Source organism: Psammomys obesus, unplaced genomic scaffold, assembly GCF_907164565.1.
Source record: "Psammomys obesus unplaced genomic scaffold, mPsaObe1.curated_primary_1811, whole genome shotgun sequence".
Classification (NCBI taxonomy): Eukaryota; Metazoa; Chordata; class Mammalia; order Rodentia; family Muridae; genus Psammomys; species Psammomys obesus.
The window spans coordinates 7,186,360-7,193,617 of NW_026585895.1; positions in this window are offsets into that span (position 1 = coordinate 7,186,360).

Sequence of the window (7,258 nt, forward strand, 5' to 3'; positions counted from 1 at the left end):
GGTCTCAGATCATGTTTGCATATGACCGTTTCCCAGTGCAGCATTGAATTTTCAGTTCTTCTGTGCAAGATTTGAAAATACCACATAACAGGAAATGAATGAAAACTACTTTGTTGTTAACAGTTTTTTTTTTATTTTATTTTATTTTATCTGAAAAAGTTTATGTGAACCTTACATTTGCTCTGCATACAAACACTCACAGATGTTAAAATGTTGCTGCTGCTGTACAAATAATGCAACGTCTGTGGCTTTTGAAAGAAGAAGAAATGATAAATGATACCTGAAACTTGTTCCGGTGAATAAATTACAGAGCCATCCCTTCATCTGAAGGTTGCTTAAGAGTTTTGCTGCCATTCATCTGTTCAGTTTTCAGAATGGTGAACTAGATAAACTTCCAATGCTCAGGTTCTGCAGGTAAACAGAGATGTTTGCAAAGAGAGCTGGACAGATAACAGAGTATGTTTAGTTCTCTGGAATCATAGCCTTCAGAGGGAAGATGGAGAGAGCTATCCTTTTACCTCCTAATCCCTTGGGATTGCAATGGAATGTCTTTAAAGACTGTCCAGGCCCTTAGCAAATTGAAGAGGAAGACAGTCCCTGGCCACAGGCTTCAGGAAGGGATGGCTTAAGTGGTGGCTAGCAAGAGTCTTTCTTGCTCTTCTCCTGACCCCTCCTGGTTGACTTTCAGTGTAACATCCCAGTATGGCTCACAGCCATCTACACAACCGTCTCATCTATCCTTCTCAGTGAAAAGGCATTTCACTAGTTTTTAGCCTTCTATACTTCCATACATTGTCTATTTTATAACATGTTTAAAATTATAATGACAATTATAAAACTGTAATTAGTAATTAAGAATTTCTTCAAGACAGAGGACAGATTCTTCTCTTTCTTTCTCCCTGTCTATGTGGCTGTCTGCTTGCCTGCCTGTCTTTCTCTTTAGCTAAAAGCAAAGATCAAAAATGAGAGGATGGATTGACCTGAATATATTACAAGTAAAAACTAAGTACATCCAAAAATCACCAGGAACAAAATGAAGCATTGAATTAAATGGAAGAGTGTTGATAATAGATGAGCGACAACGTTTATGTATTTAATGTATATCTGAAAATTGGTAAGAGTCAAGCTCCAGTTGGATAAGGGAGAAGGAAGAAAGCCCAGCAAGGGTCCTTTGGGGTCATGGAGCAGAGGAAACTTTACCCAGTAATGCTAGCAGACAGGTGCATTGGAAACTGCGTTGTGCCTGTCAGACTGAGTCCTCTGGGCTGCACAGTGCCGCTCATCTGGAGGCCACATTGGCAGCGGGTACTAACACAAACCTAGGCATGCCACTCACAAAAATTCATCTCAAGGGAACAACCATCAATATGTGCAGACACACACAGAGCCCAAACACCCTTTCCTGGGAATGTTTCAGGTAGTCAAGAGGGGGAAAACCTGGGAATAACGGATCAGAGGTGGAGCCCTTCCCTAGGAGCAGCTAAGTTCCCCAACAAGCTATTTGCATTTGATGCCTGCTGGGAAAGGGCAAATCAGTGTCTCTGGGTATATCAATCACACTTCAGGGTAGACCCCAGGCCCAGGAGTAGTTGACCAACGAGAAGAAAATGTCTTTTGAGTGTGCGTGTTTGTGTGTGCGCATGCTTTTTGTTTCATTTTGTTTGCCTTGATTTTGTTTTCTTTTATGCGAGAGAGAGAGATATTGAGAATGTACGGTGGGGAGGATCTGAGAAAAGTTGAGGGAGGGGAAAGAATATGATCAAAATATATTGTATAAAATTTTTAATAAAAAAGAATTTCATAAATATATAATCATAGTATGAACAAACCTAGAAGAATATAGCCTAAATACATACAAATGCTACATGGTAGACTTGAGGAAGTTTTGAAAAATAACATTCCTCAATTTTTCTATGTTGAACACACAAAAGATTATAGGGGCTGGAGCTAGGGCTTGGTGGTAGGGTGTTTGCCACTGTGAGGGCCTGGCTGTAATCTCTAGTACTGCAACAAATAAAAAGAAATCATGCGTGTCTCCTATACACCCAGAAAAGTGTACATATAATAAATGTCAACACTGCTCTAAAGGCTGTGCACACAGCTCCATACCCAGTTATCATTACATCCTGTTCTAGCCTCAGGTCCAGGCCGACCACTGTCACTCTGAGCCTTTCACCACTGGTCAAGGCAATGAGCACAGCATAGTTTCACATATTATATAAATACATTTATGTTCTAAATATATGGATACATTCACATATTCATACAAATAGTGTAGTTGTACAATCTGTAGCCTTCTCATCTACCTGATGTTATACTCTTTTAATTAGTTTTTTTCATAGAACATGTTTTGATCATGCTTTTCCTCTCTTAGTTCCTCCCATATCCTTTCCACATACATTCCCACCCAAATTTATGTTCTTTTTTGTCTCTCTCTCTTTCAAACAAAGAAAACAAAACAAAACAAAAATTAAGAAATACAAAAAAGATGCTGCAAAAACACAAAAATAAACAACCAAAAGATAAGACAAAAAAAAAAAAAAAGAAAAAGAAAAATTAAACAAAAAGTCCACAAAAATATCGTGTTTTGTGTTGGCCAACTACTTGTGGTCACGGGCCTGCCCTGAATTGTGTTTGATGACACCCCATGAGACTTTGTTGGGGAACGCTGATTTTACCTTTTTAAAAGCATGTATCAGTTGCGGATAGCTTCTTGGGTGTGGTGAGACCTTGTGTCTACTCCCCCCCTCAGTCCTGGGACCCCATTTAGCCTGACCCCCTGCAGGTTTTGTGCATGCTGCTGTAGTTCACATGCGTACCAGTCTTGTGTCTGGAGGACGCTGTTTTCTTGGAATCATCCATATCCTCTCGCTCTCACAGTCTTTTCACCTCCTCTTCCTCATAGACGCCTGCACCTTCAAGAGAGGGTTTGGATGAAGATACCCCTTCTAGGACTGAGGGCTCCAAGTCTTTACTCCTCTTTGTATAAGAGACTTGTACTCTCTGTACAAGAACACTGTATAGTTATTGTTCTCTGTGCTAGTTCCCATCCATTTCATGACGCTTCTCTGATGGGGGTTTAACAGTATGTTTATTAAGAGTCATTTTATTCCTCTTATGGAACTTTCATGTTCCTTCAGCAGAATAGTAGCAGCAGGTTTCCCCCAGCACCACGACCTATCTAGTCTCAGGTTTTTGGCCAGCTTTGCAGTGTCAGGTATGTGTTCCAGCGCATGGAATGGGCCTGAGGGTCAGTCAAAAAGTGATTGGTTACTCCTGTAGTATTTGTGTCACGATTGCTTCTCTGCGTAGGTCACCGTTATCGCTAGGCAGGCCACTGTTACCTGTCTGCTCCGGTGGCATGCTGAGTGCTTTCCAATACCACAAATGCCAGTCAGTAGGGGTGAAGCTTCTGCTTGGCACCAGCCTAACTCCTCTCTGTTCAATGACGTAAATGAGAACTGTCTTCAGCAGTAGGGCCTAAATCAGCTGCAGGAGAGCAACCAGTAGCCTTGGCAATACCCCGTGATGTTTGGGATCTTTATGGGGTTTTGTGTGGCTTTGACATCAGGGTGGTAGGGGACTTGTAAAAAAGAACTAGGAGATATTTCTTCAGTTCCTATTTTGCCCTTAGTGATGCCTTTCTACCTTTACTGAGGTGTATTTCTTGGATGCAGCAGAAAGAAGGATCTTGTTTTCTGATCCAGTCTTTTAGCCTATGTCTTCTTATTGAGATATGGAGACCATTGAGAGTTAACAATGAGCAGTGTTTACTGATTCCTGTTATTTAGTAGCTATGGTGGGTTCCTCCTCCCCCCCTTGATTTTCTGGTCTTGGATTATTTATTCCTGTGTTTTCTTAGGAGTAGTTAATCTCTTCAGGTTGGAGGTTTTGTTTTGTTTTTTGAGACAGGGTTTCTCAGTGTAGACTTGCCTGTAAGTCCTGGACTTACTTTGTAGACCAGGCTGGCCTTGAACTCACAGAGATCGCCTGCCTCTGCCTTGAGTGCTGGGATCACAGGTCACCTCACTGGCTCTTCCATGAGCCATAACTTTTCATCTGTCAATGAGGCTTACCTGTGAGGTTTTTGTTTGACATCCTGAGTTTTTTGTTTCAGTTTTGATTTTATTTAATTTTTACTTTTATGTCTTGAACTGTTTTCACTATTTCACTGATTATGTTTTCGTGGTCTTCATTAAGACATTCATATCTTCTTCAAGGTCCTTGAACGTACTCATAATTGCTGTTTTGAAGTCTTTTCTTTGTGCTTCAGCTAACTTGCATTTCTTGCGGCCAAGAATTTCTGCAGTAGGTTACTGGCTTCTGGAGGAAGCATATTGTCTTGGGTGTTAATGATTGTGTTTTTGTTCTGGGAACTAGGCATCTGAAGTTCTGATGTTTGAGGTGTTTCTTGGTGTAGGTATGAATCTGTTTCGTCTTCTTGGATGGGTGTTCCATTCTTGGATTGGTGTTGCCTACTCTGGATCCTACGTAAGTGAGGTGGCTGTGGGGTTCCTGGTAGGAAAGAGTTTCTGCTCACCATGAGGCAGAATTTCTGGGGAATGTAGTTGGGGTAAGAGGAGAGGTTCATGCAAGCAGGCTGCTACAGAACTGAGAGATCAGAATGGGAGACAGGAAGGATAGTGAGAAATTTCAAGGTGGGTCTCAGCGCAGTGCAGCCGCCGGAGACCCCTGGTGCGCAGCGTGTGTGTGGAGCATTGCTGCCATAAATGAGTGCAGATGGACTGGAAGGAAAGGCTGAGAAAGTCAGCAATAACTAACTGGTGTTATTCTTGAGGTTCAGGCATACTGTTGTATACAGCTAGAAACCATCCTTTTTTAAAAAAATATGTGTGCTATTCTCTTGTGTAGCAAACATATTGAATTAAAATATTGCATACATACTGATTATCCTTTCCTTTTGTTAGTTTTAAAATAACTTACCATTTATACTTTTGATGGACAATTGAGTAGTTTTTGTGTAAGTCTGTTAGAAATAGTGCTTTTGTGTACAGATCTTAGTGGACACGTGGACATTCAAAGAACACATCTACGTATATGTTGGCTATACACCCTTACATGTAAGGACGAAGTTGCTGAATCTTCTAGTGTGCGTATGCTCTACTTTAGCAGGCATCACCAACTAAAGGAGCAGTTTGCTCATCAGTCTTGATTTTTCTATTTCCTCATTAACAGCTTCATGTCTCCTGCTGGTTTTGCTTTAGCTAGCATCACATCATAATGTCATTTTATGTTTCTGTGATACCTAAAGAATCAGGGTGCCTTTTCATGACTTTACTTGCTGTTTGAGGACTGTCTTCTGAATTCAGAGTTTTGGTTCGTTTTTCTGTTGGATTGCCTGTCTTTAAAACTTCAGAGGAGATTTCATGTAGCAAGCCTTCTCTGCATGAATATGAATTGCAAATATCTTTTTCTACCTTGCTTTTTCACATTGCTATCCTTAGTTGAAAAAATAATTTTGACTTTAATGTATTTAATATTTCTTTTGTCTTGGGGTCAGTACTTTTTATGTCTTCGCCTACTTTAGACTCATGAAGATATGCTCCTCTCGAGCAATACCTACCATGCTCTTCCCTCAGCTCTGCCTACCACCATCACACCTCACCTCTGCTTACTATTGTCATCCCTCACCATCCTCCAAGGCAAAGACAATCCTGAGTTGTGCAATAAATAGCAAATACTTTTTCCTGATATAGATGCTAATCAACTCGCTCCATTTATTGAAGTCACTATCTTCCCCACCACACCATCAACTCTGCCATTAGGATATACACTCACACATAAACAAGCAACTATCCAGACGCCATAATCAGTGTGTTGACTTTTTCCTTCTGGTCAGTTGTTTTTTTCTTCAGTTAAAACCAGGATGTCTTTCTGTAGCCTCATGACAGTCCGTGACCTCTACTGATTCAAGCCCTTCACCTCAATTGTTCTTCAGAGTTGCCTTGGTTGCCCTTGGTTCATTTAAATTCCATATACATCTTCAAATCATGTCAATTTTTTAAAAAGCAAATCTCTCAGGATTTAGTTATCACTATTTTGAATCAACTAATTGTGGAGAATAAGCATATTAGCTTTGTAATAAGAAAATGAAAAGTAATTTCATAAATGAAGCACAACTAAATTAAAGAATTTTAGAAAACAATTTTGTTTTCCAAAAGGGAAATGAAATAATTACAGTTGTTTTCAAGGAGAGAGAGAGTGAATATGTATGTATAATATATATATAATATATAAAAAATATATAAATATACACACACACACTATACTAGGAGATACACGAGGAGGTAAGAAAGTAGCTGTAAACTGTAGCCATTAGTCCTTCACATAAATCACAAGATAAGGTTTGTTTCTTCATATAACTGGTAAGAGAGGAGAAAGTACACGGAGCACCCTGGCAGGACTCTGTGTTTTCAGCAGCTCAGCTACTCTTTAATGGACTCAAGTTACAGAGGAGTGTGTTGTGAGCATAGGTGACCATTTGCTGCATTTAAATTGAGGTACTCCCGTTCCACATCTATTGACCTGGCACTGTAGCACTCTTCCTGGGCAAAGGTGTCCTTATTTGACCTAATACTCAAACAACAAGCCTATATAAATTTGGCTGCTATTATTTTTACTACAAATGCCACACCAATATATCACCCAAGAAAACAGACTTATTTTTGAAAAAAATTGTCATAAATTGGAACTGCTTAAGTATTTCTAAATCTTACTTTTATCCACAGAGCCCTATGGATGGGTTAGGAAGAATGGCCTTTGGTGACGCTGGGTATAAAAAAAACCTTCATGACTGAAAGAAAGGGTCCAATGGGGAAAGCACTCACAGTCAAGGCTGAGTCTAGTACCTGCAGGGACCAGAGCAAAATCATTACTGCTTTTACATTCTTATAGCTCAAGGACGACATTGAGAGAAAGACAGGAGGGCAGGCAAGCTGTAAATCCCAGCAGCTGCAGGGAGGAGGGGGTGAAGGAGAGGAGGAAAGTCATGCCTTCCAGAAAGCGGGCAGGCTCAAGCTGTGGCGTCTGCAAGGAGCTGTGCAGACAAAGATGGCGGGAGCCTTCCTGGAGTTGGTAAAGCAGCCCAGAGAGTCAGGAAAAGTGTGAGTTACCTCTTAGATAGCATCTGAAAATGAAATAAAGAGAACAAAAAGGGAAAAAAATGCTGTATTGGGTGGCAGATTTCAGTTCAGGCAGCACCTGATTCAGGTTCCTATGTCCCAGGACAAAGGAGTAC